Below are 23980 nucleotides of genomic sequence, written 5' to 3'. Positions count from 1 at the left end.
GCCCGCCTCGGCCTCCCAAAGTGCTGGGATTACAAGCGTGAGCCACCGCGCCCGGCTAGTTTTTCGTATTTTTAATAGAGGAGGTTTTCGTTATGTTGGCCATTCTGGTCTCAAACTCCTGACCTCAAGTGATCCACCTGCCCCCTCTTTTCTTTCTTTAATCAGGATTATGTCAGTGTGGCAGAGGGGCCTCAGCTACAGGCCGATCCAGCCACAAACTCTGTATTTTGGTGGCACATCTCAGGGGCTTGGTTTACACACATGAGTAAAACAACCAGAGTTTCTACTTAAACCTTTACATCAGCATACTCTTGGCATTTTATTTATTTGTTTATTTTTTTGGAGATGGAGTCTTGCTCTGTTGCCCAGGTTGGAGTGCAGTGGTGCTATCTCAGCTCCCTGCAGCCTCTGCCTCCCATGTTCAAGCCATTCTCCTGCCTCAGCCTCCCAAGTAGCTGGGATTACAGGTGCCCACCACGCTCAGCTAATTTTTGTATTTTTAGTAGAGACAGGGTTTCACCATGTTGGCCAGGCTGGTCTCGAACTCCTAACCTCAGGCGATGCGCCCGCCTCGGCCTCCCAAAGTGCTGGGATTACAGGCATGAGCCACTAGGTCTGGCCTGTCTTTAAAAAAGAAATTTTTTTTTCATGTTTTAAAAAAGTGACATTGTTTTATTACTATCCGCAGGTGAGCCCTGCATGAGGTGGTTGGTGTGCTGGGCTCAGGGGATGTGTGGGCTGCGGAGATGATGACAGAAAGGTTGGAAGAAAAGGGGGTGGGTTTGAAGGCCAGGCCCAAGGGGTCCTCAGGTCCGCTTCTGAGAAGGGACAGCCTTGAGGAAGGAGTCATGGCAAGCCATAGCTAGGCCACCCATCAGATTAAGAAATTCTGAGAAATCTAGCTGCCCATCATTGTTGGTGTCCAGTTTCTTCATCATGCAGTCAAGGACACTGGGGTCCTTCTGGCTCTTTGTGAAGGCAGCCAGTTCTGCATTCATGAAGCTTAGGAACTCCGTCTTGGAGAGAGTGCAGTTATAACCACCCTTACCCGCATACTTCTGGAAAAGAGAAATCAGGGACTCGATGCTCAGTCTCTGTAGGGCTGGAGATTTTTGCAGTGTTAGAGCTGAGCAAGGCACAGGAGCCTTAATCAAAGTTTCCTGGCTGGGTGCAGTGCCTCACACCTGTAACCTCAGCACTGTGGGAGGCCGAGGTAAAAGGATTGCTTGAGCCCGGGAGTCTGAGACCAGCCTGGACAACACGGCAAGACTCTGTCTCATGGCCGGGCGTGGTGGCTCACACCTGTAATCCCAGCACTTTGGGAGGCCGAGGCGGGTGGATTGCCTGAGCTCGAGAGTTCGAGACCAGCCTGGCCAACATGGCGAAACCCCGTCTCTACTAAAAATACAAAAAATTAATTGGCCGGGCGCAGTGGCTCACGCTTGTAATCCCAGCACTTTGGGAGGCCGAGGCGGGCGGATCACGAGGTCAGGAGATCGAGACCACGGTGAAACCCCGTCTCTACTAAAAATACAAAAAAAAAAAATAGCCGGGTGTGGTGGCGGGCGCCTGTAGTCCCAGCTACTTGGAGGCTGAGGCAGGAGAATGGCATGAACCCGGGAGGCGGAGCTTGCAGTGAGCTGAGATTGCGCCACTGCACTCCAGCCTGGGCGACAGAGCGAGACTCCGTTTCAAAAAAAAAAAAAAAAATTAGCCGGGCGCGGTGGCAGGTGCCTGTAGTCCCAGCTACTTGGGAGGCTGAGGCAGGAGAATCGCTTAAACTCGGGAGGCGGTGGTTGCAGTGAGCCGATATCGTGCCACTGCACTCCAGCCTGGGTGACAGAGTGAGACTCTGTCTCAAAAAAACAAAACAAAACAAAACAAAACAAAAAACCCATCCCTTATTTAATTTAATTTTATTAATGTACGTTTTGGGGACACAGTCTCACTCTGTTTCCCAGGCTGGAGTGCAGTGGTACAATCATAGCTCACTGCAGCCTCAGCCTCCTGGCTTCAAGCAGTCCTGCATCAACCTCCCAAGCTACTGGTGTTGCAAGCGTGAGCCACCACACCCAGCCCACAGACTCCTGTTGATGGAAACTGCTTCCTTTGCCATGCTTTAGCAGTACAGTATAAGCTATTTCCTTCCAGGCTAACCTCGGAAATCGGAAATCGGAAATCTGCATTTAGGTAATGGGTGGAGGTCACAGCAGAGGCGGAACCTGCAGGACAGGGCGTTACCGTGACCGAGTCTTCCAGCCAGGGAAAGGACACTGGATTCCTCAGACGCAGGATGGGGTGCCGGCTCTCAGCTACATCTGCCTACCCCAGAGCCCCCCACGATGTGGAGACTCGGGGTGCCCAATTGCACAGGAATGACGATGCAGCAGGCTGAGGGGTGGCGGGGTGTGCGATTGTGTGCCTGCATGCTGTCTGTGTCCCCTGGGCTGCTTGGGGACAGGCTTAGATCCCATGGAAACTCCCCAGCTTGGCGACTTGTCGGCCACGACCCTGGGCAAGTGCTGCCGCCCCTTTAGACCTCAGTTTCCTCATCTGTGTTTTATTGTTGCTGTTGTTGTTGTTTGAGACAGAGTCTCGCTCTGTCATCCAGGCTGGAGTGCAATGGCGCCATCTTGGCTCACTGCAACCTCCATCATCTCCTGGGTTCAAGCAATTCTCCTGCCTCAGCTTCCTGAGTAGCTGGGGTTACAGGCTCCTGCCACCACGCCGGGCTAATTTTTGTAATTTTACTAGAGATGGAGTTTCACCGTGTTGGCCAGGCTGGTCTCAAACTCCTGACCTCAGGTGATCCACCCGCTTCAGCCTCCCAAAGTGCTGGGATTACAGGCATGACCCACCATGCCCAGCCAGTTTCCTCATCCGTGTACAGGGGAAAGCAATACCTCCCAGGGTCCCTGGACCGTTTAGTGGGTGGGTGATGGCAGAACCCTGGGGCAGCTGAGCATGCTTTCCATGGCCACTTGTCCATCAAAGCCTGGGGGGACGCGACCCAAGCCTGGGGGGGGTGAGGGATGATTGGGATGGGGATGCCCGTGGTGGGCGGGGCATCCGATGGGGACATCACAGGTCCATCTCTTCAGGGATGACAGCGAAGAAGGTCCCCACTAGGTGGCACCCAAGAGCAGTCTCTGTCTAGTCTGTCCTGGCGGCAGTCCCAACTCTCCAGCTGTCACTGGCTTCTCTGCACCCTGGCCCTTCCCTGGGCCTTCCCCAGAAATGAGGCCCTTCCCTGGGCCTTCCCCAGAAATGAGGCCCTTCCCTCCACCCCTCATTCCTGCTCCTTTGGGCACCTATTCCCGGCAGCTGCTTCCTACCCCCTCCCGAGGGCTTGCAAGTCCCCCCAGCCATGTGTCTGTCAATCTCTCTCTTTTTCTCTCCCTGGGTCCCAGCTCCCCCTGACTGCCCTTCTCAGCTGGTCACCTTGGTCAAGTTGCTTGATCTTGCTGTATTTGGGAGTCTTCTTTTTTTGGAGACGGGGTCTCACTGTGTTGCCCAGGTTGGAAGTGCGGTGGCACAATCACCGCTCACTGTAGCCTTGACCTCCTGGACTCAAGTGATCCTCCTGTTTTAGCCTCCCTAGTGGCTGGGACTACAGATGTGCACCACCATGCTTGGCTAATTTTTAAATTTTTTTGTAGAGATGGGGTCTTGCTACATTACCAAGGCTGGTCTCAAACTCCCAGCTTCAAGCAATCCTCCTGCCTTGACCTCCCAAAGTGCTGAGATTACAGGCACACGCCTAGCCTTGGGGTCTTAATTCCCCAATCACGGTCATGGGGGACTTTTCTCAGAGAGCCTGGGTGCAGGGCTCAATACCCACGGGTGTTCAAAAATAACATCAGGAAAAGTAGCTGTTCTCCTTTTACTTTCTCTTTTCTCTTCCTTCCCCTAACCCCACCCCCTCCTGCCCTCCTCCCAGGCCGGCTCTGGCCGCCCACAGCCCTCTGGGGCTCTCTGGGCTAAGATCCCACAACAGTACTCCCGCCAGGGCTCCAGGCCTGACCGGCTGGCACCTGCCACCCCAGTGTCCTCACTGCCCAGACAGGCTTCCTGAAGATCCAGCCGCCTGGAATCAGAGGTCTGGTGACCTGCCTGCCTGTGTCCCGTTGGGTACACTGGCCCTGAGTCTCACCCGGAGTGATCCTGGCAACGGGGACAAGACAGGACAGGATGGAACAGCACAGGCAGGGCCTGGGATTGGCTGGCCCCATTTGTCAGAAACACAAGCCTTCCCAACCAGGCCAGGTCGGGCCAGGCAAGAGCTGGGTGCAGAGAGCTGTGGGCCGAGGACCTTCCCATCCAGGACCCTCACCTCAGCAAGTCCTCCCTTCCCCCAGGGGAGAAAGGGCAGCCCCTCACCAGACCCCTTTGTTGAGCACCTACTCTATAGCTAAGCCTCATACTTGGCACTTTGCATGCATTATCGCATATCATTTTAATTACCCCCAAAGAGATTACTGCCCCATGGTATAGAAGAAGAAACTGAGGGTCAAAGTGGTTGACCACCATGTCCAACTCTGAGCCTTCATCCTTTCGCTTTCTTCCCTTTTTTCAAAAGTGTGAAATCTTTCTTTTTTTTTTTTTTTTTTTTTGAGACGGAGTTTTGCTGATTGCCCAGGTGGGAGTGCAATGGCCTGTTCTCGGCTCACCGCAACCTCTGCCTCCCAGGTTAAAGCAATTCGCCTGCCTCAGCCTCCGAGTAGCTGGGATTACAGGCATGCGCCACCACGCCTGGCTAATTTTGTATTTTTAGTACAGATGAGGTTTCTCCATGTCAGTCAGGCTGGTCTCGAACTCTCGACCTCAGGTGATCCGCTCACCTTGGCCTCCCAAAGTGCTGGGATTACAGGCAGGAGCCACCGCGCCAGGCCGAAATATTTCAAAGATACAGAAAAGTACAGAAGGTACTATAATACAGCCCCGAATCCACCAATTATTATTTTGCTGTTTTATTCAGTTGTTTTCTCAAAGAAATATAGGATCTCAGAATCAGTGGATGCCCTCCTCCACTCTCTAGCTCATGCTCTTCTCTCTTCCCCCTCCCATAAATACCTGCCCCTACATCTATAAATAATGCCACCTGTTTGCTGTCACCAGAAAACGTGGGGCTTGTTCTAGAACTTCACATAAGTGGGGCCAGACAGTAGTAACCCGTCTGTGTCTGGGGAACACTGAGGTAGAGCCCCGTCGTCCACCATAGCGCTACTCCCTGCCTTGGCGCAGTGACTGATCCCCTGTTAGTCCCACCCACCCTCCTCCCTGCAGGAACGGATTCTGGGTGGTTTCGGCCTGGGCGTTTTTCACATTTTACAGACTGGACGTCACCGCCTTGCACTTTTCTCCCAAGGAGGCCTCGCTGAGATTTCTCGGAGCAGGCACTTGGGCCTCCATCGCCGGAGTCTTCCGGGAGGCCACTCCCTGCTGGACCCAGGGATCCTCGCCCTGCCCCCCCGAGCCCGGCCAGAGCCCAGCCCCTTCCCCCTGGCAGCTCAGGGGTTAAGGAGCCGCGGGCTCATTCCGGAGGGCGGGGCAGGGCGGGGGCGATCCCCTCCCCCACCCGGCCGATACCCCCTTCCCCTCATGGCTCCGAGGGCGCCCCCTCCGCCGCCCCTTCGGAGAAGCCGCCGGGCATTTCGAAAGTCGCGGCCACACCTCGGACCCCCTCCGGGCCCCGCTCCGAAAACGGGAAGCCCGTGGAGGAAGTCGCTGCGGCTGCCGGCGGGCCGGATGACTAAGTTTGGCAGAGCGACCCGCGCCGTTTGCCTTTTATGGCGGACTCGTGGGCCGCGGACGTGGCCGGCTCAGGGCCCACCCTGCCTCGGAGCCACAGCGGCCACGGGCCGGGGGCGGGAGGGGGCGCGCTCCCCCAAGGGCCCCCCAGGCTCCCCCTTGCCCGGCTCCTCACCTCCCTCCGCCCCCTAGGGGGTCAGGCCCGGCCCTGGCCTGCAGCAGGCAGAGGGGAAACTGAGGCCCAGAGAGAGGCGAGACCTGCCCCGGCCCCAGAGCCAGGCGGGTGGAGCCAGATGAGAGCCAAGGCTCGGCTTCCCAGCCTCGCCTGGACCGAGCTGACTCACGCTCCCCAGTGGGGTGGGGCGGGAGGGCGCAGCTGCATTTATGGAGCACCCGGTGTTTGCTTGATGGTGTGCCTTATGTCTAAGTCTCACTGCAGTCTTGTTGGGGCGGGCTTAGGTCCGATCCGTCTCACCTCAAATGCAGGTTCTTCTGAGAGGGGTGTATGCGGCAGGGCAGGGGCTAGGGGTGCGCCGGACCCCGCCCTTGCCCCATTCCTCCTGTCCCCCTGTACTGACCCTGGGCTGGGTGTTGTACTTTGCACAGCCCGTTGTGCAAACCCGGCAGATGCAAACCTCCCATTTAACAGACAGGGAAACTGAGGCTGTGAGTATAAGTATCGTGTGCCCAGGGTCACGTAAGAGCTAAGTGGCAGCGCTGGGGGGGCGGGGTTCTAGTCTACGTGCGGGGGAGGGCCCATCCCTGAGGCCCCCAATCCCTACAGGTGTAAAAATACACATGCACCCCACTTGCAGAAGGGTTCGTGTGCGCCTATGAGGAGCTGGCTTGCCACCTGGAGGCACGTGTGGAGTTTCCGGCCGTTCAGTCCCCAACCCCGTGTCCCCAGCCGGGCCAGGCTGCGGGCCTCAGTTTCTTCAATCGCAAAATGGGGACAGAGAGCGCGGGACTCGCGGGGACCGGGGGGGGTGCTGTGGGCCCGATCCGGAGTGGGACTGGGGTCATGGTCGTGGTCTAGGGGCCCGGGGTGGGGGTCGCGGCAGGGGGGCTGGGCTGCACCCCCTGGCCCGGCGAGGGCTCGCAGTGGGGGAGGGGAACACGGTGGGCGGGGGCGGCCCGTGGACCCAACGCCCCCTCCCCGGGCGCTCCCAAACCTCGCCTTTTATGGAGAGGAACTCGGGCCAAGTGGGCCGGGCCGGCCGAGGGGCGGGGTGGGGGCCGGCGAGGGGCGGGCTGGGGGCCGGCCGGGTCCGCTCTGGACTCGCACCCTGCCTGGCTTATCTCCCGGAGCGCCTCGCGGCTCTGGGACGCGGGAGGCGCCGCGAGCTGCGGCACACGTGAGGCGCGCGGGCCTGGGAGCGCCCGATAACAACTATCCACTCAGCCCGGGCAGAGGCCTCCCCGCACCCCTAGCTGAGACTCTAGCCCTGGCCCTGCGGTTCGAACCCCGACCATGCCAGAAGGCCCGTCTGGGGAAGGGGGCGGATCAGCCTCTTCTTGGGCATCAGAGAGATCTGAGGGATCACCGACTTGGGGCAGATGGGGCCAACACCTCTAATTAGCTCTGAACGAGCACCCTCCCCAGTGCACTTGTGTGTACACACACACACACACACACACACACAGCTCTGGGATTCCAGAAGGACCCTTGTCTGGGGCCAGGGACTCCCAGCAGGGAAATCTTGCTCCAAATGCCACCCACTCTGCCCCACCCGGGTTGTCCAGCGTCCACCTAGGGCCCTAGGAGGCCATTGGCTCCATTATACAGATGGGAATTTTGAGGCCAGACACGGCAGGGCTAACCCTGGGATGAGGCAAAGTTCTGATCTGCTGCTGGGCCGTAAGGACTGACTAGACAGCTCCAGACACCAGGAATGTTGTTCTAGATATTCCCAAGGAGGGTCCCCATGAGCCGCCTGACAGGCTGTGATTTATTGGTTTTCTTTTCTTTCTTTTTTTTTCTTTTGAAACAGGGTCTCACTCTCTCACCCAGGCTGCAGTGCAGTGGTCTGATCATGGCTCATCGTAGCCTTCACCTCCCAGGCTCAAATGATCCTCCCACCTCAGCCTCCCTAGTAGCTGGGACCACAGGCGAGTGCCACCACACCCAGCTAATTTTTAGTAGAGAGAGGGTCTCACTTTGTGGCCAAGGCTGGTTTCAAACTCTTGGGCTCAAGTGATCCTCCTACCTTGACCTCCCAAAGTGCTGGGATTATAGGTGTGAGCCACCACGTGCATCTGATTTTCAATGTTTTTTTTGGTAGAGATGGGGTCTCCCTATACTGCCTAGGCTAGTCTTAAACTCCTGGGTTCAAGTGATCTTCCCACCTTAGCCTCCTGAGTAGCTGGGACTACAGGCATGTGCTACCACACCCCGCTAATTTTTGTATTTTTTTTTTTTGTAGAGATGGGGTCTAACCATGTTGCCCAGGCTGGTCTCAAACTCCTGGGTTCAAGTGATCCTCCTGCCTCAGCTTCCCAAATTGCTGGGATTACAGGCTCAAGTGACCCTCCTGCCTCACCTTCCCAAAGTGCTGGGATTACAGGCCTGAGCCACCGTGCCTGGCCTCAGGCTGTGACTTCTTACAACCCACCCAGAAATGTCCAGTGTCAGAGTGTCAGGGCTGTGGCTGGGCGTGGCCTCTGGTTCAGCTCCCCCAGGAAGGAATGCACTGTGGCATTTTGACACTCACCTCCCTCTTCTGGGAGCCTCTGGGCCTCCATTTCTGGACGGTAACATATCTGCTCCCTGCCCCAAGGCAGAGGGTGATGGTTCAGTGGGCAGGTGGGGGCAGAGGGGGCCTGCTTGCAAAAGCTCAGAGATAGAGGGCCCGCACCCCACCTGGTGCACCCTTAGGGAAGGATGGCTGTCATGATTAAGCCTAGATAGGCCAGGCGCGGTGGCTCACGCCTGTAATCCCACCACTTTGGGAGGCGGAGGTGGGCAGATCACGAGGTCAGGAGATCAAGACCATCCTGGCTAACATGGTGAAACCCCGTCTCTACTAAAAATACAAAAAAGTAGCTGGGCGAGGTGGCGGGCGCCTGTAGTCCTAGCCACTCCAGAGGCTGAGGCAGGAGAATGGCATGAACCTGAGAGGCAGAGCTTACAGTGAGCCAAGATCGCGCCACTGTACTCCAGCCTGGGCACCAGAGCAAGACTCCGTCTCAAAAAAAAAAAAAGCCTAGATAATGCCCGGAGTGGCCCCTGGATGACAGGGAGAGGCCGGACTCCAGACCCTGCCTTTTGCCCTTTGTCCTCTGCGCTGGACTCAGGTCCCTGGGTGTGAGCTAAGGCATGGCCAGGAAGCTCAGCCTCCATCCGATCCTTGAACACCGTGCTCCTCCTCTCTGTACCTCCCCTGCCCTCCTTCCCTAGAACCCACAGAGAGGCCAGTGGCTCCTGATTCCTCCCTGGGCGCGTAAGCAGTAATGACAGCTAACGTTTTACTAGCACAGGAGCTGCGGGCAGCGCTGGTCTGATTCCTGGACACCTTGGCATTGTCCTCCCAGGAACTCCATACAGCAGATTTCCACCGCATTTTATTTTATTTTATTTTATTTTATTTTATTTTATTTTATTATTTTTTGAGACAGAGTCTCATTCTGTCGCCCAGGCTGCAGTCCAGTGGTGTGATCTCGGCTCACTGCAACCTCCGCCTCCTGGGTTCAAGCGATTCTCCTGTCTCAGCCTCCCAAGTAGCTGGGATTACAGGTGTGTGCCACCATGCCCGGCTAATTTTTTTGTATTTTTAGTAGAGACAGGATTTCGCCATGTTGACCAGGCTGGTCTTGAACTCCTGAACTCAAGTGATCCACCCGCCTCGGCCTCCCAAAATGCTGGGATTACAGGCATGAGCCACTGCGCTCGGCCCACCCCATTTTACAGATGAGGAAACGGGGGCCTGTGCCTCTGTTGGGGATTGACAGGGACAGAGCAGTACAGGGTCTGGCTCCTGATGACCTCTGAAGGACATCTGGGCCAGAAGGGACAGGGGGTCTTAGCCAGGGGTTCACCACCTCCCCTCACCCAGGTGAGCAACGCCCTGATGGAAGGTGTGGGAGCTGCACACACCAACCGCAACTACTGGCCCAAGGACCTGCAGCTATAAAATGGTGTGATGACTTTGGGAGGCTGAGGTGGGAGGATTGCTTGGGGCCAGGAGTTCGAGACCAGCCTGGCCAACATAGTGAGACTCCCCCCAGCCATCTCTATAAAAATAGAATAAAATAAAATATAAAATAAACTGGTGAGATGACAGCTGCCCTGCCTACATCTCGGAGTTGCCATGGGGGCAAAATCAAATTATAAAGCTCAAAAAACGGAAAAAGCAACACAGACACACAGGTTGTTACTAGTATTATTATTATTATTATTATTATTATTTTTTGAGATGGAGTTTCACTCTTGTTGCTCAGGCTGGAGTGCAATGGCGCCATCTCGGCTCACCATAACCTCTGCCTCCCGGGTTCAAGCGATTCTCCTGCCTCAGCCTCTGGAGTAGCTAGGATTACAGGCATATGCCATCACCCCTGGCTAATTTTGTATTTTTAGTAGAGATGGGGTTTTGCCATGTTGGCCAGGCTGGTCTTGAACTCCTGACCTCAAGTGATCTGTCCTCCTCGGCCACCCAAAGTGCTGGGATTACAGGCGTGAGCCACTGTACCCAACCCATTATTACAACGTCTTTTTTTTTTTTTGAGACGGAGTCTCACTCTATTGGCAGGCTGGAGTGCAGTGGCGCAATCTCAGCTCATTGCAACCTCCACCTCCCGGATTCAAGCAATTCTCCTGCCTCAGCCTCCTGAGTAACTGGGACTACAGGTACGTGCCACCATGCCTGGCTAATTTTTATATTTTTAGTAGAGATGGGGTTTCACCATGTTAGCCAGGATGGTATCTATCTCTTGACCTCGTGATCCACATGCCTTGGCCTCCCAAAGTGCTGGGATTACAGGCATGAGCCACTACGCCCGGCCCATTATTATAATTTCTTTTTTTTTTTTTTTTTTTTTTTTGAGGCAGAGTCTCGCTGTCGCCCAGGCTGGAGTGCAGTGGCGCGATCTCGGCTCACTGCAGGCTCCGCCCCCCGGGGTTCACGCCATTCTCCTGCCTCAGCCTCCCGAGTAGCTGGGACTACAGGCGCCCGTCATCTCGCCCGGCTAATTTTTTGTATTTTTAGTAGAGACGGGGTTTCACTGTGTTAGCCAGGATGGTCTCGATCTCCTGACCTCGTGATCCGCCCGCCTCGGCCTCCCAAAGTGCTGGGATTACAGGCGTGAGCCACCGCGCCCGGCCATTATTACAATTTCTAACACAAACTTTTACTTGGCCAGAGGCGGAGAGAAATCTGAAATCCAAGGTCACAGGGTCTGTGTTGGACTCCTCTTGGGTCCTTTATAATGTAGAGCCACCTCCTGAAACATCTTTTGCTTCTCTCCTGCTCTCATACCCTCCATGGCTCCCCATTGCCCTTAGGGAACAAAGCCGCAGCTCCTGAGCCCATGCCCAGCCCTGCGGTCCTCCTCTGAGGACACTCCTGCCCCACGCATTCCAGACACCAGCTAATCTCTAGATTCCAAGGCCCTCTCCCACCTCTTAGCTGAGTTCCAGTGCCACATTCTTGCTGTGTGACCTTGCAAGCTCTGTTTTCTTCTCTGGGCCAGGGCTGAGGGGGAGGAAAAGGTCACCTTCCCCCAGCTTTGGGGGAAGGAAGCCCAGAGGTCCCACGGCTGTTAGCTGGGAGGCCTGATCCAGAATTCTAGTGCCTACTTTCTGCTAAGTTTTTTGGCAGGTCTCCCAGTGCCCCCAGCGCTGGGAAACTGAGACAAAAATTAGCCGGGCCTAGTGGTGCGCGCCTCTGTGTGGAGCCTAACTCCAGGGAAGCCTGTCTCTTGCCTTCATGGGCTCCAGAACCCAAACTCAGCTCAGGTGTGTAAGCGTGGGCTCTGTCCCTGCTCACCTCAGTCTTCCCATCTGTACAATGGGTCCAGTCCATTGCTTCGAGCACCCAGGGTCCCCTCTGACTTCCTGTCCCACGCTGTGTCTTGGGATGGATCGGGGCAGAGAGAAGGGGGTAGGCAGTGCTAAGAGGGCTCACCCAGCGCCCATGCCACAAACCTCCTCATCCAACTAGACTTTCTCAATGGAATTCATCCAAGTAGACTTTCTCACTCCAGATATCCCCAACACTTTTCTTTTTTTTTGAGACGGAGTCTCGCTCTGTCACCCAGACTGGAGTGCAGTGGCGCAATCTCAGCTCACTGCAAGCTCTGCCTCCTGGGTTCACGCCATTCTCCTGCCTCAGCCTCCCGAGGAGCTGGGACTACAGGCGCCCGCCACCACGCCCGGCTAATTTTTTGTATTTTTGGTAGAGACGGGGTTTCACCATGTTAGCCAGGATGGTCTTGATCTCTTGACCTCATGATCCGCCCGTCTCAGCCTCCCAAAGTGCTGAGATTACAGGCGTGAGCCACCGCACCCGGCCTTTTTTTTTTTTCTTTTTTGAGACAGAGTCTTGCTCTGCTGCCCAGGCTGGAGTGCTGGAGTGCAGTAGTGCGAACTTGGCTCACTGCAACCTCGGCCTCCTGGGTTGGAGCGATTCTCCTGCCTCAGCCTCCCAAATAGCTGGGATTACAGGCGTGAGCCACCATGCCCAGCTATTTCTTTTTTTCTGTTTTTTAGTAGAGATGGGGTTTCACTGTGTTGGCCAGGCTGGTCTTGAACTTCCGACCTCAGGTGATCCTCCTGCCTCGGCCTCTGAAAGTGCTGAGATTACAGGCATGAGCCACCACGCCCAGCCTTTTCACTTACTTTACTGGGTGCTGGCCAGGAAAGAAATGGTGTCCAGTCCAGACCTCCCCACCAAAGTCTCTCCAGACACTTCCCAAAGGGCCCAGGCACATCAGATACTTGGTTTCCCCAACATCCCCTCCTGTCAAGCCCTCCCTAAATTGTCTCCTTGGTGGACTCCTATTCAGACTTCAAGGCCCAGCCCAAAAGACCCTTCCTCAGGAAAGCCTTGCCAGTTCCTCAAGCTGGGTTAATGGCCTCCTCCAGGTCAGCCTCTCACACACATTCAGGATATCAGACAGTCATTGATTCATTCCCCTGGGGGCCTCTGGAGAACAGGCTGCAGTCTGGCGTCTGAGTATTAATATAATCAGAGTCCCAGTGAGTCAGCCCAGAGACCCAGGCACTTCCTGTGACACACCCTCCTCTCTGACATCCTCGAAAGGTGTGAGCCCCAAGCCGGCCCAGCCCTCTCCTCCCTAGCGCTATTCCTCAAGAGCTCAGGCAGTCCCGGGACACCCTTCCTGCCAAGGGTGTGCCCACACCCTCCTGGGACACACTCTTAGGACAGGACGCTCACTCACTTGACAGACACATCCATTCTGGATGTTCCTTCTGTCCCTTCAACATAGAACGAGGTCTGCCCTCTCTCCCTCTCTCCTCTCCTTTCCTTTCCTCTCCTTCCCTCTCCTTCTTCCCTCTCTCCCTCCCTTCCTCCTTCCTTCTTCCCTTCCTTCCCTCCCTTCTTCCTTCCCTCCCTCCCTTCCTTCCCTCCCTCTCTCCTTCCTTCCTTTATTCCTTCCTTCCTCCCTCCTTCTTTCCTTCCTTTATTCCTTCCCTCCTCCCTCCTTCCCTTCCTTCCTTCCCTTCCTCCTTCCTTCCTTTCTTCCTATGTGCAAGTAGGAACTGAGTTTATTGAGTCCTAACTATATGCCATGATCCCAAAGTGATCAAAACAGGTATCAAGGCCAGATGTGGTGGCTTGCACCTGTAATCCCAGACTTTGGGAGGCTGAGGCAGGGGGATTGCTTGAGTCCAGGAGTTTGAGACCAGCCGGGGCAACAAGGGAAAGCCCCATCTCTACAAAAAGTACAAGAAATGTGGCTGGGCACAGTGGCTCATGCCTGTAATCCCAGCACTTTGGGAGGCTGAGATGGGTGGATCACAAGGTCAGGAGTTCGAGACCAGCCTGGCTAACATTGTGAAACCCTGTCTCATAGTTGAGACAAAAATTAGCCGGGCCTAGTGGTGCGCGCCTGTAGTCCCAGCTATTCAGGAGGCTGAGGCAGGAGAATTGCCTGAACCTTGGGGGTGGAGGTTACATCGAGCTGAAGATTACACCACTGCACTCCAGCCTGGGCGACAGGGAAAGACTCCATCTCAAAAAAAAAAAAAAAAAAAAAAGAAAGAAATTAGCCAGGTGTGGTGTTGTATACTTGTAGTCCTAGCTACTGAGGTGGGAGGATCACTTGAGCCCCAGAGTTTGAGGCTGCAGTGAGCTATGATCGAGCCATTGCACTCCAGCCTGGGCCAAGAATGAGACCCTGTCTCAAAAAAGAAACAAACAGATGTCATTCCTGCCTGTGGAGCAGTGAGGCAGAGCATAAACCCATCATCACACAGATACACTTAGTTATCCATTGTGACCAGTGTGACAAAAAATACTATAAGAGTCCTGAACCAGTCTAGGGATCAGGGAGGACTTCCTGTAGGAGGTGATGCTGACACTGAGCCCTGAAGGATAAGTAAGAAAGCTAAAAAAGCTCTGTGTGGTGGAACTGGCAAGGCTTTCCAGAGAGGGAGGGGTCTTTTGGGCTGGGCCTTGAAGTCTGAATAGGAGTCTACCAAGGAGACAATTTAGGGAGAGGCTGACAGGAGGATATGTTGGGAGCACAGCAAGTGCCAAGGCCCTGTGGCAGGCAGGAATTTGGTGCTCCAAGCACTAGAGAAGACCAGGCACAGTGGCTCACGCCTGTAATCCCAGCACTTTGGGAGGCCCAGGCTGGAGTATCACTTGAGACCAGCCTGGACAACATAGCAAGATCCCATCTTTACAAAAAATAAAACAGCCAGACAGGCCGGGCGTGGTGGCTCACGCTTGTAATCCCAGCACTTTGGGAGGCCGAGGCGGGTGGATCACGAGGTCAGGAGATCGAGACGGTGAAACCCCGTCTCTACTAAAAATACAAAAAAATAGCCAGGCGTGGTGGCGGGCACCTGTAGTCCCAGCTACTCGGAGAGGCTGAGGCAGGAGAATGGTGTGAACCCGGGAGGCGGAGCTTGCAGTGAGCCAAGATCGTGCCACTGCACTCCAGCCTGGGCAACAGAGCGAGACTCCGTCTCCAAAAAAAAAAAAAAAAAAACAGCCAGACATAGTGGCATGTACCTGTAGTCTCAGTGACTTGGGATGCTGAGGCAGTGAGATTGCTTGAACCCAGGAGGTCAAGGCTGAGGTCAAATCCAGGAGGTCAGTGAGCTGAGATCATACCACTGTGCTCCAGCCTGGGCAACACAGCCAGAGAGCCAGACTTTGTCTGGATGGATGGATGGATGGATGGATGGATGGATGTAGGTTGGTGTGGTGACTCATGCCTTAATCACAGTTTTGAGAGAGGCCAAGGCAGGTGGACTGTTGACCCAGAATGCCAGACTAAGAACATATATTAAGAAGTGCCGGCCGGGCGCGGTGGCTCACGCCTGTAATCCCAGCACTTTGGGAGGCCGAGGCGGGCGGATCACGAGGTCAGGAGATCGAGACCATCCTGGCTAACACGGTGAAACCCCGTCTCTACTAAAAATACAAAAACTTAGCCGGGCGAGGTGGCAGGCGCCTGTAGTCCCAGCTACGCGGGAGGCTGAGTCAGGAGAATGGCGTGAGCCCCGGGGGGCGGAGCCTGCAGTGAGCCGAGATCGCGCCACTGCACTCCAGCCTGGGTGAAAGAGCAAGATTCCGTCTCAAAAAAAAAAAAAGAAGTGCCCTTGGGGCCAACAGAAGTTGAGCTTCAATGCAGGCCCAGGGACACCATGATGGCCAGGGACACCCCGACCCACCCCACAGGAGCTCTGTAGCTGGAAGGCCCTTCAGAAGTGCCTGGCATTGGGCAGAGATGGCCAGGGCTCGCAATCCTGTGGCCAGCAGCTGATGGATGTGGGCTCCCTGCCACCACAGTGACCTTGGGCCAGGTGGCTCTGCAGCTCAGGGCCTGGCAGCAAGTCTTGCATGTATTAGGCATGCCAGTGGCACATCACAGCAGCCATCGCACACCCTCAAAACCCCTCTGACCCTGCCCGACCACCAGTTCTCCCTTGCTGGGCCCCACAGTTTGAATATCCAGAGCGCCGGGCGCTATCATGGGGTTCTGTCACCGCATGGGATGGGTCCTCTCCCGGTGCACATTCAGGAGGTTTTCTTCCCCTTTGGGGTGCCCAGGAATGGGCACAGCAGCCTTGGGAGGTGCAGACCTCAGTGATCAGCCCTAAATGCCGGTGCCCCAGGGCAGATGCCATCAGTGGACTTCCTGGGTTGTGACACCTGTTTCTTCAAATCAGAGAAACCCTGGCTCCGGAGAGAAACTGGGAACAGGGGGATCTTGTCCCTTAACGCTTCCCTCCTTCACCTCCCCAAAGTGGCCCAGGATGGAGGGCATGAACCACCCAAAATGTGTCTCCAGGACCCATGAGCATCACCCCTCTGTCCCTTCTTGGAGCCCTCAACGGAGGCTCCTCCTCTCCTCTAGCCCCCAACCCCAGCAACCCTGTGACAGTGATGAGGTGTCACTGCCTTTATGTCACAGAAACGCGGTGTGCCCAGCCCAAGATTGCTTCCTGGGGCTGCGCCAGACTTGATCTCTTTTTTTTTTTGAGATGGAGTCTTGCTTTGTTGCCCCAGGCTGGAGTGCAGTGGCTCGATCTCGGTTCACTGCAACCTCCACCTCCCGGGTTCAAGCAATTCTCCTGCCTCAGCTGGGATTACAGGTGCCTGTCACCATGCTTGGCCAATTTTTGTATTTTTAGTAGAGATGGGGTTTCACCATGATGGCCAGGCTCGTCTCGAACTCCTGACCTCGAGATCTGCCAGGCTCGGCCTCCCAAAGTGCTGGGATTACAGGCGTGAACCACCGCACCCGGCCTTGGACTTGATCTCTTTATCCCTCCCTACAGATCTTCAAGGTGGGCAAGGAACTGGGCCAAGAGGCAGTCACTGGCCCCAGGCCGCCAAGGCACGCTGGCCGGGCTGTGTCCTCAGCAGAGGAGATGGCAGGTCTGCTCCTCCTGACTTCCCATGCACGCCTACTACAGCCACGGTGCCTGCTGTGTGCTGGAGCCACAATAACCAAGCCAGAGCCCAGCCTCACGGAGTCCCAGTCTGCAGGGTGGGGGCAGCAGGGGCCTTGGGAGCTGGAAGCGGATCAGGGAGGCCCCCAGCCTCTGAAAGCTCTGTGAGAAAGGAGCTGGGTGGGGCCGGTTCTCCCGAGTCCCCTGCACGCAGCCCAGCGCTCTGGAGAGCCCAGCACCCGCAGGGAGGATTTGCAGGTTGAATACCTGACATTGGGGGCTGAGATGATGGAGGGCTTCTCCAAGGACACGGTGGCAGTTGTCCAGCATCCATGGTGACCCGGGAGCAGTGTGGCAGGGAATGGAATGGAAGGTGCAAATTTGCAGAAGCAAGACGGAGCCTGGCCCTGTGTGGGACCTGCAGGGCCCTCAGACTCAGGGAGGGCTGAGGGATGGGGCTGGGCAGGTTGGCAGGCCAAGGAATGCAGCTCAGGTTGCCTTCATTCATTCATTCATTCATTCATTCAGTTAGTTAAGGGGTCTCCATCTGTTGCCCAGGCTGGAGTGCAGTGGCACAATCACAGCTCACAGCAGCCTTGACCTCCTGGGCTCAAGCAATCCTCCCACCTCAGCCTCCTGAGTATCTGAGACCACAGGCGTGCACCACCACACCCAGCTTTGGTGTCCTGCACCCGCCCTGGACAGACCAGCCTGGCCCAGCAGAAGACTCAAATTGTGGCCGGGCTTGGTGGCTCACGCCTGTAATCCCAGCCCTTTGGGAGGCCGAGGCAGGCAGATCACCTAAGGTCAGGAGTTCAAGAGCAGCCTGGCCAACATGGTGAAACCCCGTCTCTACTAAAAATACAAAAATTAGCTGGGCATGGTGGCAGGCGCCTGTAGTCCCAGCTACTCGGGAGGCTGAGGCAGGAGAATCAGTTGAACCTGGGAGGCGGAGGTTGCAGTGAGCTGAGATGGTCCCACTGCACTCCAGCCTGGGCGACAGAGTGACTCTGTATCAAAAAATAAATAAATGGCCAGGCGCGGTGGCTCACGCCTATAATCCCAGCATTTTGGGAGGCCGAGGCGGGTGAATCACGAGGTCAGGAGATCGAGACCATCCTGGCTAATGCGGTGAAACCCCATCTCTATTAAAAAATACAGAAAATTAGCCAAGCATGGTGGCGGGTGCCCGTAGTCCCAGCTACTCGGGAGGCTGAGGCAGGAGAATGGTGTGAACCCGTGAGGCAGAGCTTGCAGTGAGCCAAGACCACGCCACTGCACTCCAGCCTGGGCGACAGAGTGAGACTCCGTCTCAAATAATAATAATAATAATGATAATTAATAAATAAATAAAAATTTTAAAAATACTCAAATTGTCCTCACTATCCCAGTGGCATGCAAGGTGCAGCCCCCCCACCGGGCCCCCCAGGCCTGGGCTCTAGCTCGCCACGTGTGCTGTGTGATTCTGGCTGAGCCTTCACTCATCTCTGAGCCTGGTTTCCCCCTTTTTTTTTTTTTTTTTTTTGAGACAGAGTCTCGCTCTGTCACCCAGGCTGGAGTGCAGTGGCGCAATCTCGGCTCACTGCAAGCTCCGCCTCCTGGGTTCATGCCATTCTCCTGCCTCAGTCTCCCGAGTAGCTGGGACTACAGGCGCCCGCCACCTCGCCCGGCTAATTTTTTTTTGTATTTTTTAGTAGAGACGGGGTTTCACCGTGGTCTCGATCTCCTGACCTCGTGATCCGCCCGCCTCGGCCTCCCAAAGTGCTGGGATTACAAGCGTGAGCCACCGCGCCCAGCCTTTCCCCTCTTTTTTTGAGATGGAGTCTCACTCTGTCGCCCAGGCTGGAGTGCAGTGGTGCAATCTTGGCTCACTGCAAGCTCCAGGTTCCGGGTTCACGCCGTTCTCCTGCCTCAGCCTCCTGAGTAGCTGAGACTACAGGTGCCCGCCACCATGCCCAGCTAATTTTTTGTATTTTAATAGAGACGGGGTTTCACCGTGTTAGCCAGGATGGTCTCGATCTCCTGACCTCGTGATCCGCCCGCCTCGGCCTCTCAAAGTGCTGGGATTACAGGTGTGAGCCACCGCGCCCGGTCTTCCCCTTTTTTAAATTTGAGACAGAGTCTCGCTCTGTCGCCCAGGCTGGAGTGCAATGGTGTGATCTTGGCTCACTGCAACCTCTGCCTCCTGGGTTCAAGCGATTCTCCTGCCTTAGCCTCCCGAGTAGCTTGGATTACAGGCATGCGCCCCTGTGCCCAGCTACTTTTTGCATTTTCAGTAGAGATGGAGTTTCACCATGTTGGCCAGGCTGATCTTGAACTCCTGACCTTAAGTGATCCACCTGCCTCGGCCCCCCAAAGTGTTGGGGTTACAGGCAACAGCCACCAAGCCTGGCCTGGTTTCCTCATTTTGTGTCCAGCTTCTAGAGGGTCTGTGACAAGTCCGTGAAAGGCCTGGAAGTCCCCCCTCCCCAGTCAGTGTCATACACATAGGGTCGTTTTTTTTGTCTTTTTTTTTTTTTTTTCTGTAGAGACAGGGGTCTTGCCATGTTTCCCAAGCTAGTCTCAAACTGCTGGCCTCAAGCGATCCTCCTTCCTCAGCCTCCTGAGTAGCTGGGGCCACAGGCACATGTTATCACACACAGCTAAATTTTAAAATTTTTCCTGTAGAGATGGGGTCTCACTACGTTGCCCAGGCTGGTCTCAAATTCCTGGCTTCAAGCGAACCTCCCAACTCAGCCTCCCAAAGGATTGGGATTATAGGCATGAGCCGCTGCACCTGACCGACACAGGGCCTTGCTGAGACTTGCGGGCTTGAAGAGGCTGAGTCACTTTCCAAGGACATCCAGTGTGTGAGTGGCATGGCTGAACCCTACTTAATATAAAGCCTGAAAGTGGCTCCGAGAAGGAAAGATCCGGGTCCTCAAAAGACTATTCTTGGGCTCTTGCAGCGTGGGAAGGATGCTACGCCCATTTCTGGAGAGCCCCACCGGATCTGGGGCGCTCTTCACTCTGGCTTTTTTTTTTTTTTGAGACAGAGTTTCGCTCTTGTTGCCCAGGCTGTAGTGCAATGGTGCGATCTTGGCTCACCGAAACCTCCACCTCCCGGGTTCAAGTAGTTCTCCTGCCTCAGTCTCTGGAGTAGCTGGGATTACAGGCATGTGCCACCAAGCCCGGCTAATTTTTTTGTATTTTTAGTAGAGACGAGGTTTCTCCATGTTGGTCAGGCTGGTCTTGAACTCCCAATCTCGTGTGATCTGCCTGCCTCAGCCTCCCAAAGCGCTGGGATTACAGACGTGAGCCACCGCGCCCGGCTTCGTTCCAGCTTTGCTGAGCTAAGAGGGTCCAACGCTTAGCACCCTGGCCTGTGCACAGTTGTCTCACTGCTAAGTCCCACCTGAGCCTGGACCAGCCCTCCAGCCTTACGTGTCCCGGGTCACAGCCTCAGGGACATCTGTGTGCCTTCCTCCACTGTCACCCCCAATGCTACATGTCTGGGTAGCCCAGGTGGCCCCAGGGACAAAGGTATGGAGGTTCCAACATTGGGCCTTGGTCATCCCTGGCTTTGATGGCCCCTGGCTATCAGACAGCCCACATGACTTTATCATTATTATTATTTGAGACAATGTCTCTACTGTTGCCCAGGCTGGAGTGCAGTGGTGTGATCTCAGCTCACTGCAACCTCCGCCTCTCCAGTTCAAGCAATTCTCATGCCTCAGCCTCCTGAGTAGCTGGGATTATAGGCATATGCCACGATGCCCTGCTAATTTTTGTAGTTTTAGTAGAGATGGGATTTCGTCATGTTGGCCAGGCTGGTCCTGAACTCCTGGCCTTATGTGAACTGCCCGCCTAGGCCTCCTAAAGTGCTAGGATTACAGGCAGGAGCCACCATGCCAGACAAGGTGACTTAAGTAGCAAAAATTACCCCCTAGAGGCCGGGCGCGGTGGCTCACGCCTGTAATCCCAGCACTTTGGGAGGCCGAGGCGGGCGGATCACGAGGTCAGGAGATCGAGACCATCCTGGCTAACATGGTGAAACCCCGCCTCTACTAAAAATACAAAAAAAGGTTAGCCGGGCGTGGTGGCGGGTGCCTATAGCCCAGCTACTCGGAAGGCTGAGGCAGGAGAATGGCGTGAACCCGGGAGGCGGAGCTTACAGTGAGCCTAGATCGTGCCACTGCACTCCAGCCTGGACGACAGAGCAAGACTCTGCTTCAAAAAAAAAAAAAAATTACCCCCTAGAGACTTGGGAAACGGAGCGGCGGGGCTTCCTCGGGGAGGTCAGGGAGCCCTGCCCGTGCCCTGTCCCCAGCAGAAGCTGAAGTCCCTAGGGAAACCCCAAACCCCTTCTTGCCTGAGCCGCCAAAATTGAGGACTGAGAGGCCTCTGGGACTCTCCCTGCACTGAGGCTGGGTCTGGGGCTTTCCCTGGGTTTGCACAGGACCAGTCTCATGGGATCAGGGCTGGCCAGCTCTGTGCCCCTGTCCCCAGTAGGCAGTGCATGCCAGGGAGGTCCCCTCCTGTCCCCAGCACCTGGCACAGAGCAGCACATGGAGACACCTCAGGAAGCCCAGACAGCTGGGCCTGTCCCCCACGGGCCGGCTCAGGTTCCTGGTGAGCCCAGCAGTGGCAGAGATTTCTGGCTGAGGAGGGCCTGGTGATGCTGCATGGTGGCTGTGATCGGATTTCCCCTTGGGCAGGCAGGCCCCGGGACTGCAGGAGCCCACGCCAGCTCAGGAGCACCAAGTGAGCCCTGCATGCGCCCCCCCGGCCGGGCAGCGTGGCCAACTGCAACCACCGAGCCTGGCTATGCCTCTTCCCACTGGCCACTCTGAACCTCAGTTTACCCATCTGAAACATGGGGCTGAGAACAGCAACCACACAGAGGCTGAACGACTTGGTGGGCCCTTGGAAGCTCGCCATGAACGGTGGCCCTGGGCCAGGACCTGGACAATCATGTTCCAGAACATCCTGGTAATAGCCGAACCGTGTTAACTACAGGGCCAAGTCTCTCACTTTCCCTGGCCTCGGTTTACTCATCTGAGAAATGGGAGAGTCCCACTTGGCCGACAGGGGAGTGGGGAGCTTTCGATGAGGTGACGTGGGCACCACCCTGACACGCACCCGGCACACAGTAGGCCCTTGGGGCCTCTGTCTTCTCTTCTTCTCTCTGGACTGGGGGCAGCCAGGAGGACAGGCTGAGCCCCAAGGCAGGTGAGCCAGTGGCCTCCTGAGTCAGCAGCCGCCCCGCCCGCCTGCACCTCCCAATGCCTCCCTTTTCTCCCCTTCTCCACCCCTCCAAGGGGGCCTCACCCTCCCATACCGCCACTGCCCCACCTCCAAGGGACATTTTTTTTTAAATTTTTAAATAAATAAAATGTGTGTGTGTGTGTGTGTTTGTGTTTGTGGTGAAGTCTTGCTCTGTTGCCCAGGCTGGAGTGCAATGGTGTGATCTCGGCTCACTGCAACCTCCACCTCCTGGGTTCAAGCGATTCTCTTGCATCAGCCTCCTGAGTAGCTGGGACTACAGGCGCCCACCACCACGTCCGGCTAATTTTTGTATTTTCAGTAGAGACGGGGTTTCACCACGTTAGCCAGGATGGTCTCGATCTCCTGACCTCGTGATCCGCCTGCCTTGGCCTCCAAAAGTGCTGGGATTACAGGCATGAGCCACCGCACCCGGCCTATTTTATTTATTTATTTTTGAGATGGAGTCTCGCTCTGTCACCCAGGCTGGAGTGCAGTGGCGCAATCTCGGCTCACTGCAAGCTCCGCCTCCCGGGTTCACGCCATTCTCCTGCCTCAGCCTCTCCGAGTAGCTGGGACTACAGGCGCCCGCCACCATGCCCGGCTAATTTTTTGTATTTTTTAGTAGAGACCACGGTGAAACCCCGTCTCTACTAAAAAAAAGTGCTGGGATTACACGCGTGAGCCACCGCGCCCGGCCTTATTTTAAAATTTATTTTTTAGAGAAAGGGTCTCGCTCTGTCTCCCAGGCTGGTGTGCAGAGGTACGATCATGGCTCACTGCAACCTTGAACTCCTGGGCTCAGGCAATCCTCCCTTTTTTTTTTTTTTTTTTGAGATGGAGTTTTGCTCTTGTTGCCCAGGCTGGAGTGCAATGGCGCGACGTCAGCTCACTGCAACCTCTGCCTCCTGGGTCCAAGCAAGTCTCCCACCTCAGCCTCCCGAATAGCTGGGATTACAGGCATGTGCCGCCACGCCCAGCTAATTTTTGTATTTAGCCACCTACCTGCTTGCTGGGATTACGGGCGTGAGCCACTGTGCTTCGACCTCCGTTCTTAGTTCTTCAGGCACCCCCGAGGGGCTGAAGGATGTGAGCTCCATCCCAGCCCAATCACGTGTCCCCCACATCAGAACCATGGGTGCGAATCTTCACCCCACCTCAGAACAAGGGAGACTGAGGCTGAGAGGTGCCTGGCCTCCCAAGGGGCCTGCTTGCCTGCCTTCCTTCCTTCCTTCCTTCCTTGTCTCTCTCTCTCTCTCTCTCTTCTTTTTTTGAGACAGAATTTCGCTCTTTGTCGCCCAGGCTGGAGTGCAATGGCACGATCTCAGCTCACTGCAACCTCCACCTCCCGGGTTCAAGCGATTCTCCTGCCCCAGCTTCCTGAGTAGCTGCGACTATAGGTGCCCGCCACCACGCCCAGCTAATTTTTGTATTTTTAGTAGAGATGGGGTTTCACCATGCTGGCCAGGCTGGTCTCAAACTCCTGACCTCAGGTGATCCTGCCCACCTCGGCCTCCCAAAGCACTCGCATTACAGGTGTCAGCCACCGCGCCCAGCCTCTCTTTCTCTCTTTCTCTCTTTCTCTCTGTCTCTTTCTTTCTTTTTCTTTGAGACTCAGTTTTGCTCTTCTCGCCCAGGCTGGAGTGCAATGGTGTGATCTCGATCTCAGCTCACTGCAACCTCCACCTCCTGGGTTCAACTGATTCTCCTGCCTCAGCCTCCTGAGTAGCTGGGATTACAGGTGCCCGCCACCACACCCAGCTAAGTTTTTGTATTTTTGGTAGAGATGGGGTTTCCCCATGTTGCCCAGGCTGGTCTTGAACTCCCGACCTCAGGTGATCTGCCCACCTCGGCCTTCTAAAGTGCTGAGATTATAGGCATGAGCCACTACGCCCAGCT

General features: G+C 55.7%; 1 protein-coding gene and 1 pseudogene across 3 annotated transcripts in view; one reads left to right on the top strand and one right to left on the bottom strand.

The window, feature by feature from the left end:
• Nucleotides 1–23980, top strand: part of FBXL18 (F-box and leucine rich repeat protein 18) — a 196509-nt gene that overhangs the window by 68595 nt on the left and 103934 nt on the right. The gene's annotated exons all lie outside the window — the stretch shown is intronic.
• On the bottom strand, nt 807–2428 carry LOC116809394 (protein S100-A11-like; annotated as a pseudogene).

The sequence above is a fragment of the Hylobates moloch genome, unplaced genomic scaffold (assembly GCF_009828535.3).
Source record: "Hylobates moloch isolate HMO894 unplaced genomic scaffold, HMol_V3 SCAFFOLD_1, whole genome shotgun sequence".
Lineage (NCBI taxonomy): Eukaryota > Metazoa > Chordata > Mammalia > Primates > Hylobatidae > Hylobates > Hylobates moloch.
Note: the sequence above shows the minus strand (reverse complement) of the source record. Positions and strands in the feature narration are given on the sequence as shown.